Here is a 14,402-nt window from a genome sequence, read left to right as displayed (position 1 = left end):
TTGTCAGATGTGATCATGGGTATCCTTCCTGTTAATGATATTCCTGTAAAAGTTCTTTTTGACACTGGTGCATCTCATTGCTTCATCTCGAGACCGTTTACAAATAGGCATGAATTGGTTTCGCAAGTTTTGCCTAGTCCTTTAGCAGTTGTCTCTCCCGGTAAGCGCATGCAGGCTAACTCCATCGTTCCGGATGTTTCTATCACTTTGGGTGACTACAAGTTCTCGGCTTCTCCAACGGTTCTCGGTGACTCGGATATTGATCTTATTCTCGGAATGGATTGGCTTTCTAAGCACAAGGCTCAGCTTGATTGTGCAGCCAGGCAGATTCAATTGACTCATTCGTCTGAGGATGTGATTGTGTTTGCCGCTCGTGATGATACCATCCGTCTGTTTTCTCTCAATGAGAAGGGTGAACTGGATGCTATCTCACAAATTCCAGTCATTTGCGAATATCAAGACGTCTTTCCAGAAGAGCTCCCAGGAATGCCTCCGCACCGGCCAGTTGAATTCGTTATTGATCTTGAGACTGGCACTGAACCTGTGTGCAAACGTCCTTACAAGCTCGAACCTGAAGAGTTGAAGGAGCTGAAGAAGCAACTCGATATTCAAGAGAAAATGGGTCTCATCCGGCCTAGTTCTTCTCCGTGGGGTTGTGGTGTTCTTTTTGTGAAGAAGAAGGATGGAACAGACCGACTTTGTGTTGATTACCGTCCAGTGAACAAGAAGACCATCAAGAACAAATACCCACTTCCCAACATCAATGAGCTGTTCGAACAACTCAAAGGTGCCCAAGTATTCTCCAAGCTTGATCTCCATATGGGTTATCATCAGATTAGAATCCGTGAGCAAGATATTCCCAGGACAGCTTTCAGGACAAGCTTTGGTTCATATGAATACACTGTCATGTCTTTTGGTCTCGTCAATGCTCCTCTGACGTTCTCTCGCATGATGAACTTCATCTTCAACGCCTACACCAGTGACTTCATTTTGGTCTATCTCGACAACATTCTGGTTTTCTCCAAGAACAAGGAAGATCATGCCAAGCACTTGCGTTTGGTTCTCGATAAGCTCAGGGAACATCAGTTCTACGCCATGTTCTCCAAGTGTGAATTTTGGCTTGATGAGGTTCTTTATCCTGGTCATATCATCTCTGCCAAGGGCATTGCCGTGAATCCTGAGAAGGTGTCTGCAATTGTGAATTGGGAACCTCCTCAGAACGTGAAGCAACTCCGTAGTTTTCTTGGTCTCGCAAGCTATTGCCGAAGATTCGTTGAAAACTTTTCTAAGATCGCGAAGCCTCTCTCTAATCTTCTTCAGAAGCACGTCAAGTACGTTTGGTCTCCGGAGTGTGACATTGCTTTCAACACTTTGAAAGAGAAATTGATCACTGCTCCAGTTCTAACTCCGCCTGATGAATCCAAGCCGTACGAGGTCTTTTGTGATGCCTCTCTCCAAGGTCTTGGCGCAGTTTTGATGCAAGAGAAGAAAGTTGTTGCTTATACATCTCGCCAGTTGAAGCCTAATGAGAAGAACTACCCCACTCATGATCTTGAGTTGGCGGCAGTTGTGCATGCTCTTTTGACTTGGAGACATCTTCTATTGGGAAGAAAAGTGGACATTTTCACTGATCACAAGAGTCTCAAGTACATCTTCACTCAGCCTAATCTCAACCTCAGGCAAACTCGATGCGTCAAAATGATTCAAGAGTATAATCCGAGTATTGAGTATACTCCAGGCAAGGCCAATGTGATTGCTGACGCTTTGAGCAGGAAAGCTTACTGCAACAGTCTGATTCTCAAGCCTTATCAACCCGAGCTTTGTGAAGCTTTCTGCAAACTTAATCTGCAAGTTGTTCCTCAAGGTTTCCTCGCCAACCTTCAAGTCTCTCCTACCTTAGAAGACCAGATTCGCCAAGCCCAGCTTCTTGATGCTATGGTGAAAAAGGTGAAGATTGGGATTGCCAAGAGCTAGTCCAAGTACAAGTGCTACCGCCTTGATGACAAGGACACTCTCTTCTTCGAGGATCGTATTGTTGTGCCCAAAGGTGACCTCCGTAAAGTGATCATGAACAAGGCTCACAATTCTCTCCTCTCCATCCACCCTGGGAGCATGAAGATGTATCAGGACCTCAAGCAAGCTTATTGGTGGACTCGAATGAAGCGCGAATTGCTCAATTCGTGAATGAATGTGATGTCTGCAGAAGAGTGAAGGCAGAACACCAAAGGCCAGCTGGTCTCCTCCAACCTCTTGCCATTCCAGAATGGAAGTTTGACCACATTGAAATGGACTTCGTGACTAGGTTTCCAAAGTCCAAGCGTGGCAATGATGCTATATTTGTTGTCATCGACAAACTCACCAAAGTGGCTCACTTTCTGCCTATTAAAGAGTCGATCACTGCAGCTCAATTGGCGGAACTCTATACCTCTCGCATTGTCTCTCTGCACGGTATTCCTCAAGTGATCTCTTCAGACCGTGGCAACATCTTTACCTCGAAGTTTTGGGATTCTTTCCAGAAGGCCATGGGCACGAACATCCGCTTCAGCACAGCTTTCCATCCTCAAACTAGCGGTCAAGTCGAGTGTGTCAACCAGATTCTTGAAGATATGCTCAGGGCTTGTGTGATCTCCTTCGGCATGAAGTGGGAGGATTGTCTTCCTTATGCTGAATTCTCCTACAACAACAGTTTTCAAGCAAGTTCGGGCAAGGCCCCATTCGAAATTCTGTATGGCAGGAAGTGCCGTACCCCTCTCAACTGGTCTGAAACCGGTGAACGTCAGCTTTTGGGTAATGACTTAATCACAGAGGCAGAAGAAATGTGCAAAGTCATTCGTGATAACCTCAAAGCAGCCCAATCCCGCCAGAAGAGCTACTATGATAGTAAGCACCACGATTTGGCTTTGAGATTGGAGATCATGTTTACCTCCGTGTCTCTCCTATGAAAGGTACTCGTCACTTCAGTATCAAAGGGAAGCTTGCCCCTAGATACGTGGGACCTTTCAAGATTGTCAGCAAGAGAGGCGACCTCGCCTATCAACTCGAGCTTCCTTCAAACTTTGCAAATGTTCATGACGTGTTCCATGTATCTCAGCTTCGAAAGTGCTTCAAGACTCCTGACCGCACTGTCAACTTCGAGGACATTGAGCTCCAAGAAGATCTCTCTTATCGTGAGCACCCAGTTGCTATTCTTGAAGAGACTGAACGCAAGACTCGCAACAAGTCAATCAAATTTCTCAAAGTCAAGTGGTCACACCATTCCGACCGTGAAGCTACCTAGGAACATGAGGATCACCTCCGTTCTGAGTACGCGGCGTTCTTTCAGTCCTAGATCTCGGGACGAGATCCTTTCATAGTGGTGGAGTGTTGTAACACCCCGGATGTAACTTTCCCTATTTGTACTCCAACTCTTGCCGTTTTCGGCGTTAAGTTATTTTATTATCTCGGGTTCGGGTCTTTGTCTCCGTGTGTTGTTGTCGTTGTCATGCATCTCATATCATGTCATCATGTGCATTGCATTTGCATATGTGTTCATCTCATGCATTCGAGCATTTTCCCTGTTGTCCGTTTTGCATTCTGGCGCTTCATTCTCCTCCTGTGGTCATTTCTAGCTTTCTTTCGTGTGTGGGGATTAAACATTTCCGGATTGGACCGAGACTTGTCATGCGGCCTTGGTTTACTACCGGTAGACCGCCTGTCAAGTTTCGTATCATTTGGACTTCGTTCGATACTCCAACGATTAACCGAGGGACCGAAAAGGCCTCGTGTGTGTTGCAGCCCAACACCCCTCCAATTTGGCCCAAAACCCACCTAACTCTGCTCCATCATCTAGAGCGTTCGATCACCATCGCGTGGCCGAAAACCGCACCTCATTTGGACTCTCCTAGCCCCCTCTATGCCTATATATACCTCCCTCTTCTAAAAATCCCGGATCCCCTCCATCCCTAACCTCAGAACCATTTCCACCCGCCGCCGCAGGACAAAGGCGCCACCGACAGACACGTCCGCCCGCCGTGTCCGCCGCCACGTGTCGCCGCCCCGTTGGCCCGCCTCCGCCATTGTTTCACCTCGCCGCCAGGCCCGAGAGGCCCGTGGCCGGTCCCCGAGGCCCATCTCGCCTCCTTGCCCGCGAGCCAGCCGCCGCCGCCCCTCTCCTCCCGATCCAGCCGACGCTCTCCTCCTAGCCCCGCTGCGCCATCGCCGGAGAGCTCGCCGGCGCGAGCTCGCCACCACCCGAGCTCGCCGGCCACCGCACGCCGCCGCCTACGCCCATCGCCGCCACCGGCCGCGCCGGCCTCTCCGTCGCCCGGCCTCCCCGGCCCTTCTCCTCGCCGGCCCGGCCACCAACGAGCTCGCCGGAGCTACAGTACATCGCGGGAGCCACCTCGGGAAGCGTGCGATCCAGATCTGAAATTTTAGGTTGACTTCGTTTTTTCTCTAAGTCCCAGAATTTCAGTCCATGTGCACATGTTCGAGGCCCCGTAACTTTGCATCCGTAGCTCCGATTCATGCATATACCATATCAAAATGTTTAACTCAGAGAATACATTATTTCATTCCATTGCTTCATTTTCATTTGAGCTCATCTTGATGCCCGAAATGCTGTTAGAAGAGGGCTACTTGAGTTAATTGTCAGATCGTTACTCCGTTTAGCACTTTTGTCATTTTTGCCATGATTAATGTGTGCATGATATGCCCGTGAGTTCTTCATATGTTTTGTTAAGGGTTTTATCATCTCTCAAGAGGTGCAACCCATATATTTTTAGGATGTGTGTGGTGACTTGTGCAAGCTTGCAAAGTGGTGCACTTGCTAATTCTGTTTTCAGCGACTTAATGATTTCACTAAGTCCTGGAGCTGTTTATCTCATGATGCCATATGTTCTTGTTGTTTCCTAGTGATCCGTGCCTCTTTTGAGGATGATCAGTAAGGGAGTTTTGTTAATATTTTTGTTCTCTATCCATCCATGTCTTTGTTTGCAATTATGGAGTACCCTAGCTTGAGTCAATCAAGCTCTACTTTTGCTTCGTTGCGAATCTGGGCAGATCGTCAACTTGTTTGCGATTTTGCCGATATTATTATAGCTGATCCGTGCATGCTATGCTATTGTTCTTGCCATGTCTAGCTTGCATTTTGTGCCTTCTTGATGGGTGTATGCTTGTCTTGCCATGACTTGCACCGTAGTGAGTGCATCGAGCTCGTAAACATGCCTTCATGAGTTATGTCTCAGCATGTCCCAGTTTTCACTAAGTCTGAAAACTGATTATGTTTTTGCTATGTTCGTGTGCTTGTTAGTATATTTTGTGATCCCTTTTGGCTCAAGGTCACTAAGGACTTTTGTTAAGCTTGTTGAGTAGCTCCATGCCATGTCTTTCTTTGTCATGTTCAGTTCCTGTAGCATGTTGTTTTGTTGCTCCGAAGAGGGTTATATGATCTGAAATTCCAGACAAGTGTTAATTTCACTAAGTCTGAGATCTGTTTGTCATTTGCATTTTTGCCATGCTTGTTTGAACCTGTTAATGGATGATTTGGCCGTAGCTCAGTGCTAAACTTTTGTTAAGCATCTTGTGTTCATCCCTGCCATGCATTTTGTTGTTATGTTTGGGTGCTGTAGCATGTTCATTTCGTTGCATTTAAATGCCTACTTGCTGTAAATCGTAGACCGGTGTCATTTTTGAATCGCTTGCCATTTCCAAACCGTAACTCCGATTCCGGCGTTCTTTATATCGTTTTCAAGCGATTTCATCTCAACTTTCCAGTGGGACACTTGGAATTCCAAGTTGAGGTCAGGTTCATGCATTTCCTGTCATATATTGCATTTTACATCCCGCATCGCATCCCGCATAGCATATCATCTTTGCATCGTGTGGTTTGAGTTTGCACGTGGTTGATTGTATCCTTGTTGCTTGTTTGTCTTGTTTGGGTAGAGACGGGAGACGAGTTCGCTAACAAGGAGCCCGTTGAGTTTGCTTTTGAGGATCCAGTCAACTCTGACAACTGTGCAGGCAAGATGATCATACCCTCGAAATCACTACTATCTTTGTTATGCTAGTTTGCTCGCTCTTTTGCTATGCCATTGCTATGATGACTACCACTTGCTTGCAAGCCTCCCAAGTTGCCATGTCAAACCTCTAACCCACCATTGTCCTAGCAAACCGTTGATTGGCTATGTTACCGCTTTGCTCAGCCCCTCTTATAGCGTTGCTAGTTGCAGGTGAAGATTGGAGGCCGTTCCTTGTTGGAACATTTATTTACTTGTTGGGATATCATTATATTATCTTGTTATCTTAATGCATCTATATACTTGGTAAAGGGTGGAAGGCTCGGCCTCTCGCCTAGTGTTTTGTTCCACTCTTGCCGCCCTAGTTTCCGTCATATCGGTGTTATGTTTCCGGATTTTACGTTCCTTACGCGGTTGGGTTATAATGGGAACCCCTTGATATTTCGCCTTGATTAAAGCTTTTCCAGCAATGCCCAACCTTGGTCTTACCTTTTGCCACCTAGCCCTTTTCTTTCCCTTGGGTTCTGCAGACTCAAGGGTCATCTTATTTTAACCCCCCCGGGCCAGTGCTCCTCTGAGTGTTGGTCCACCTGTCAGCTACCGGTGGCCACCAGGGGCAACTCTGGGCTGGCCTACCCGTACCTAGGACAATCTGAGTGTGCCCTGAGAAAGAGATATGTGCAGCTCCTATCGGGATTTGTCGGCACATTCGGGCGGTGTTGCTGGTCTTGTTTTAACCTGTCGAAGTGTCTTGAGTTACCGAGATACCGAGTCTGATCAGAACGTCTTGGGAGGAGGTCTATTCCTTCGTTGACCGTGAGAGCTTGTCATGGGCTAAGTTGGGACTCCCCTGCAGGGATTGAACTTTTGAAAGCCGTGCCCGCGGTTATGGGCAGATGGGAATTTGTTAATGTCCAGTTGTAGATAACTTGAACCTTAATTAAATTAAAATGTATCAACCGAGTGTGTTACCGTGATGGCCTCTTCTCGGCAGAGTCCGGGAAGTGGACACGGTGTTGGAGTAATGTTTGCGCAGGTTGCTCTCTAGCTTCTCGCTCGTGCTTTGCCTCCTCTTCTCGCTCTCTTTTGCGAATAAGTTAGCCACCATATTTGCTAGTCGCTTGCTGTAGCTCCACTCATATTTTACCTTGCCTTTCCTATAAGCTTAAATAGTCTTGATCGCGAGGGTGCGAGATTGCTGAGTCCCTGTGGCTCACAGATTACTATTACACCAGATGCAGGGCCTGATGATTCCGCTCCAGGAGACGCGTATGAGCTCAAGTGGGAGTTCGACAAAGACTCTCAACGTTACTATGTCTCCTTTGCCGATGATCAGTAGTGGTGCCCAGTTGGGGGTGAACGGGACCGTGTCGCATGTTGGGTTCTCTTTTATTTTGGCGCCGTAGTCAGGCCATGAGTGTTTGGATGATGTAATGTTATTTATGTACTTGATTGACGTGGCGAGTGTAAGCAACTATGTTATCTCCCCTTTCATTATTATATTACATGGGATGTTGTGAAGATTGCCTAACTTGCGACATATGCCTTCAATGTGATTATGTCTCTAAGTCATGCCTCGACACGTGGGAGCTATAGTCGCATCGAGGGTGTTACAAGTGTACCAGATGTTCCCCTCCAAAATGGCCAATTGTTGGCGCCCTTCCCGCTCAATATTTGGGAAGATGCCCAGGGCCTTTGCCTATAAATAGGACGAGCCACCCATAGGGTAGGAGAGGGGGGACTGAAATCGGAGAGAGAGTCGAGAAGAGAGAGAGAGAAGGGTGACTGAACTCCTCCTAGCCGTTCATCCCCTAGCCAAGAACAGACCCTCGCGAGGCTGTTCTTCCTTGTATTGCTCTTCATCATCAGCCCAAGAGGCAATCCACCACACCACACACTGGAGTAGGGTATTACACCACAACGGTGGCCCGAACCAGTATAAACCCTGTGTCTCTTGTGTTGTTCTTTCCATAGCCTAGATCTTAGCGAGGCGGAGGGGTACAGGTAGGTAGAAGGCGAAATCTCCGCGCGCACCCTAGTGTTTGAACCTCAAGGGTCTGCCGGAACCCGAAATCCGACAGCGCCCGCCTGGCGCCAGCCTGGTGTCGATCGTCATGGCTCATGTCACGAGAGCCTCATGAGGTTCGCCTCGCCTTGATATCTCCGCTCCTCGTGAGCCTGCCTGACTAGGACGCTCCAGAGGAGGTCTTGTGTCCTCTGCCTCACGAGGCTTGGCCCCTCGCGAGGGTCTTGGATGCCTTGTTGATGAAGATGGGCCGTACGGCCTGCTGGCTTAGCCACGCAGTGGGCCGCAGGCAGGCAAGTCTGGGGACCCCTGTTCCCAGGACGCCAACAGTAGCCCCCGAGCCCAAGGCGTGCTCGGGCTTGGCTTCACGGCGAAGCCATGGGACAAGTATGGAGCACTGCAGGCCCCAAAAGCCTGCGACCTCGGTTGACACGTGGCGGCTGATTAGACATGGGCGTCTCCACTTCCCCGCGCTGCCCTTGAATCCGCCTGGCTATGCGGCCCCCGCCTCTTACTCAGTTATTCTTCCTTCGCTGCGCCTGGCTCTTCCAATCTCCCTGCTTCCTCGAGGCCCTGGTCCTCCCAATATAATTGCGATCCGCATGCTTCACCGCCATGGCGCCGAAACAAGCCGAGAAGGGGAAGAAACCTCTGTCCTCGCCAACTGCGCCTCCATCCTTCAAGCCAGCGCTCGGCCGGCCCCGGGTGCTCAACGACGAGGCCATGGACAAGCTGCGCCCCATGCTTGCCTCCAGTTTCAACGAGTGGGGAGCGATGGCATCTTGGCCCGTATCTCGCACTCGCATGGCTCGGGAAGTCACCGAGGTTCCGATCTTCATTGAGGCCCTCTGGGCTGGCCTGATTCCTCCCTTCTCCGCCTTCTTCAACGCGGTGCTCGACACTATCAGATCCACATGCTCCATCTTGACCGTCAATCTGTGACCCTTCTTGCTGTCTTTGCCTTGTTGTCGAGGCCATGGTGTCGGCGTTCTGGGAACGGGGGTCCCCAGACTTGCCTGCCTGCGTCCTGCGGCGTGGCTCAAGCGGGGGCCCAGCGCGGCCCATCTTCGTCAGCACAAGACCCTCGCGAGGGGCCAAGCCTCGCGGGGCGGACGACAGGAAGCTTCCTCAGAGGCAGCCTCATCAGAAAGGCTCGCGAGGAGGCAGAGAGATCAAGGCAGGGGTACCTCACGAGGAACCCGTGACGCAAGCCATGACGATCGAGACCAGGCGGGCGCCGGCCTGCGTAGTGTCCTTGTTTCCCCTTTGATGCAAAGGGGGAAAGCACAGGCCAAGGCATCAGGCAAAGGTGACCATTCTGGTTCAACGAGACCAAGACCAGCCAGACGGTAGGACGGAGGTCACTGTGGAGCCAAAGACGGCGTCATCGCCAGTGCTTTTGGCAGCCGAAGACCACCTTTGGTCAGGATAACTTGTACTAGATGTTGGCGCCCTTCCCGCTCATTATTTGGGGAGAGGCCCAGGGCCTCTATAAATAGAGCTATCCACCACAGAGTAGAGACATCTAGACATACCCCTGGAGAGATCTGGTAGAACCCCAGCAGAGAGAGAGAGGCGACTGAACTCACCCTAGCAGTTCATCGGACCGGCTCAAGAACACCTCTCGCGAGGCTGTTCTTCCCTTGTATTGTCCATCATCAGCCCCAGAGGCAATCCACCACACCACACACTGGAGTAGGGTATTACACCACAACGGTGGCCCGAACCAGTATAAACATCGTGTCTCTTGTGTTGTTCATCGTTTTCATCTTAGTTCGCACGAGAGGATCAGACGTAGATCGGTAGGGGAGCGATCTCCGCGCGCACCCTAGTGTTCAAACCTCAAGGGTCTGCCGGAACCCGAAACCCGACATTTGGCGCGCCAGGTAGGGGTGCGCCGGAATCTTCCTTCCGCTGTTCACGTGTGATCTTCCGTCGTGTCCATGGGTGATGCTCGTCGGGCTCGCGCCGAGCGCCGGGCTGCTCACGCCGCTCGCGTCGCCCAGACGGCACCCGTCGGCGGCCCCCCGCATCGTTCCCCGTCGCCTGCCGCCAACGCCGCCACCGGCCCGGCGGGGAACGAGCAGCAGGCCTCGTCCCACCACCCCTCAGTGCGGCGGGATGGCCACACCGCCACCACGTCGCTGACTCCAACTAGCTCGTCATCCCACGCCCGTCACGCACCCATGGATGCGCACGCCTCACTGCTCTTGGCGCGGGAGCTCCCGCAGTATCGCCCCGTCGACAACCTCTACGAGGACTGGCTCGCCTGCATCACCGAGCTCGTCAGTGCCGCAGGGGGCTCCCCCTTGCGGTCCCTCTCACTGCCTCGCCCTCCGTCCCGTGTAGGGGGCGAGGATCAGGAGGCGCCTCCGCCGCCTGCTCCCCAAGAAGGTGCCTTGGCTCCAGGGCGCGCAGCCCCAAGGCGAGACCCTCCACGTCCGGCGCCAGGGCAGCAAGAAGGGAGCTGCCAGGAGATCCCACGTCCCCGGGAAGGTGCTCGCGCGCTCCCCGCACCAGCACGCCAAGATCACGCCCCAGCGCCTCCACGACAAAACCCCGCGCTGCTCCTAGTGGCGGCGCGTGTTGACCCGCAAGAACGAGTCCAGCACCAGCAAAGGGCAATGGTCCCCGAAGACCTGCACATGCCACCAAAGCCTCCCGAAGCCCCTGGGCCTGGGGGCTCGTGAGGGCCGACATCTTCACCGCGCATCACTCACTTCCTCAACATCACTTCATCTTCAACAGCACCAGGTGACATCTTTCAGAGTTCTACTTTCAGCTGGGAGCGCCCACAGGGCTGCACCATTCCCAGGCCAGGCGGGTCCGTCCCCGCGGCATGTATCCATTTTGTTTATGCTCTTTATTTACCTTGTTGGGGGCGCCCCTCAGGCTGCATCATCCCCATGCCGCTCGGGCCCGAGCCAGCGGCGGTTGCTTTTACCTGCGCTTGCTTGAAATTGGATTTCCTCCTATGTGCTTAACATACCTGACCTAATCACCTGCTCGATCGATGCGTATTTGAAGAGCCGCTCGCTCTGGCACGACGCGTGCGCACGGGTCCGTCCCTGCAGCATTGATAAACCTGAGTGGTCGAGCTCTGGCCGTGGCAGCCCTGCACGGCGCCACCTCACCAGGCCCTCAGTGCCCCGACCGCTCCCTCAGAGTGACCATAGGTTGGCCGGCGACCGTAACGACATGCCTTGTTTCTCCTCATGATTGGTGTGCAGGACCTACTCCAGGAGCAATGTTGGGGGCATCGTGAGCTCTCTCTCCCTCTCTTCGGCACGGACCGCTTGCACGTTAAAAGGGGGGTACCTGAGCATCGCGACTCATGGGCTCCTACTGGCTCTCCAGCCCTCACCCCCTGGCGTTGACCCACGGCATCGCGACCTGTCATACCAGCGGCGGCTGAGCTCGCTCGAGGGCCGGGACCTGAGGATGTGGAGCATTAAGGAAAGTGCAGGGGAGTGGGAGGAAGCTCACGAGGGCCTAACCCAGCAGTGCCTCGACCACCGACTCTTGGGCCAGGCGCCTCTCCGAGGAACTATGTCAGACACACAAGATAAGTCACGCCGTCGCAAAAGCTAGACCAACGCAGCGCTAAATCCCCGCCCAGTGCAACTCTGTCACGGCGATGCTTCCTTCCTTTCTCGCCCAGCAAGGACTGCTTGAGCGCTAAAGGGGACCTCCCGAGCATCGCGACTCGGGGGCTCTTACCGGACCTCGGGCCGCTCACCTCCTGGCCTTGACCACGGCATCGCGACCTGGCATACCAGCAACGGCTGAAGCTTGCGTGGGGACTGGGACCTGTCAGTGTAGAGCGCCAAGTCCTCATGAGGATAGAAAGGGGGAGCTTAGCCGGAACAGAATGGACACCTCACGCCAATTCATATTAAGGATATAGTAATTACAAAAGCACGGCAGATGCCTTACATACCCTCGCAGGGTGTTGCTTTAATTCCTTGCAGGGAACAAAAGGTGCTAACCCTAAGGAACGCTACTTGCTAGCACCTCCCTAGGCGACGCCATCATCAGCAGTGGGCTACCCAGTGCCGGCGCCAATCCCATCCAGATCAGTGGCATCGGCAGCCCGATGCAGCTGCCTCACTCCGAGCGCGGCGTGAGCTCGGAGGCTCATAGATGTCGTCGCTCGTCTCCGGGGTCGCGAGGAGTTCGGGGGAGCCACTGAAGCCCGCAGTCCCTCCGCTGCTGTGTGAGGACCTGCAGGAGGACCAACGGGCGGGGCTGGTCCTTGCCAGTTCGTCACCACTGCCGCTTCCCTTAGGGCAGCATTCCAGCCAGTGTCCTTCTGCATCAAGGAGGCGCCGTCGTATTCAAGATGGATCACCAAGGTGCCGTCCGCGCGACAGACCCGGGCAATCTCACCCCAGCCCCGGGTCATGAAGACCTTGGCCGAAGCGACGACCGCGACCTCCGCTCCGGTTGCAGGGGTGCCACAGCCGGTGTGCTGCAGCCAGAGCTCCAGGGCCCCGCTCGGCGGCATCTCGAGGGCGAAGGAGGGAGGAAGGCAGATCCACGAAGTTGGAGGCATGGCGGCGTGAAGCACAAGCTCGCGAGAGGAGCGCTCCGCGTGGACTCCAGGGGGGACGACGCGCACCACTGTGACTCGCCGGCGTCGGCGGCGATGCTGTCGGTGTTGCTCGGCGCCCTCCCCCCTGGGGCCTACGACGCGGGCGTGCAAGGGCAGCGGAAACCCAGGCGGCGGCTGCTCGTACCACGGCCTCGACACCACCTGTCAGGCGCCTTCGTCCCGGTGACAAAGGATTGGCCGCTTCTTCGGCGGGAGGGGGTCAGGACCCTCTCTGGGGGCCTTTCCCTTCTCCTCAGCTGAAAATTGGCGGATCGGTGCCATTGGCGCAAGAGGAAGCAAGGATAAGGAAGAAGAAGAGGAGAAGTGATGGAAAGAGGTGAACCGGTGAAGCTCACGCGGCCCCGTACTAATAGCCGGGGAAGGCCAACCGCCGGGCATCATGACCTCAGGTAATTATGACCCATATCTTTGCATGGAGGGACTTATCAAGTCGTGCAGTTGCCGAGGCGTCATGGGAAGTGCAGACGCCCACGCCCAATCAACCGCCACGCGGCGCCTAAGGCCACAGGCTGTTAGGGCCCACGGCGCTTCATGCTTGCCCCTTCGCTTCTCTGCTAAGCCAAGCCCGCGCGCGCCTTGGGCCCGGGGTCTACTGTCGGCGTTCTGGGAATGGGGGTCCCTAGACTTGCCTGCATGCGGCCTATGGTGTGGCTCAAGCGGGGGCCTAGCGCGGCCCATCTTCGTCAGCTCAAGACCCTCGCGAGGGGCCAAGCCTTGCGGGGCGGACGACAGGAAGCTTCCTCAGAGGCAGCCTCATCAGGCAGGCTCGCGAGGAGGCGGAGAGATCAAGGCAGGGGCACCTCGCGAGGAACCCGTGACGCAAGCCATGACAATCGAGACCAGGCAGGCGCCAGGTGGGCGCCGGCCTGCGCAGTGTCCTTGTTTCCCCTTTGGTGCAAAGGGGGCAAGCACAGGCCAAGGCATCAGGCAAATGTTACCATTCCGGTGCAACAAGACCAAGACCAGCCGGACGACAGGACGGAGGTCGCCGTGGAGCCCAAGACGGCGTCATTGCCAGTGCTTTTGGCAACCAAAGACCACCTTTGGTCAGGATAACTTGTACTAGATGTTCCCCTTCGAAATGGCCAATTGTTGGCGCCCTTCCCGCTCATTATTTGGGGAGAGGCCCAGGGCCTCTATAAATAGAGCTAGCCACCACAGAGTAGAGACATCTAGACAGACCCCTGGAGAGATCTGGTAGAACCCTAGCAGAGAGAGAGAGAGAGAGAGGCGACTGAACTCACCCTAGCAGTTCATCACACCAACTCAAGAACACCTCTCGCGAGGCTGTTCTTCCCTTGTACTGTCCATCATCAGCCTAGAGGCAATCCACCACACCACACACTGGAGTAGGGTATTACACCACAACGGTGGCGCGAACCAGTATAAACATCATGTCTCTTGTGTTGTTCATCGTTTTCATCTTAGTTTGCACGAGAGGATCGGACGTAGATCGATAGGGGAGAGATCTCCGCGCGCACCCCAGTGTTCGAACCTCAAGGGTCTGCCGGAACCCAAAACCCCACACATGGTGGGCATCGCTCCTTCCGTGGCACTCTTTCTCCACTTCTTCTTGCTGCATCTCACTGGTCCCCGGCAGAGCTCGGGGTACATGGGCTTCCAGGCTGTGTCTGCGACGGCAGGCGCGGGGATCGACTTAGAGCTTCCTTCATCCACGAGCGAGTTCCGTACTCGATGGGTGTTTGTTGATGCCGGCGTGCTCAACCCTCTGCTCCAAGCTCCGGTGGGGCCTGCCGTTCCAAAC

Source organism: Triticum dicoccoides, chromosome 1A (genome assembly GCF_002162155.2).
Source record: "Triticum dicoccoides isolate Atlit2015 ecotype Zavitan chromosome 1A, WEW_v2.0, whole genome shotgun sequence".
NCBI classification, from domain to species: Eukaryota; Viridiplantae; Streptophyta; class Magnoliopsida; order Poales; family Poaceae; genus Triticum; species Triticum dicoccoides.
Note: the sequence above shows the minus strand (reverse complement) of the source record.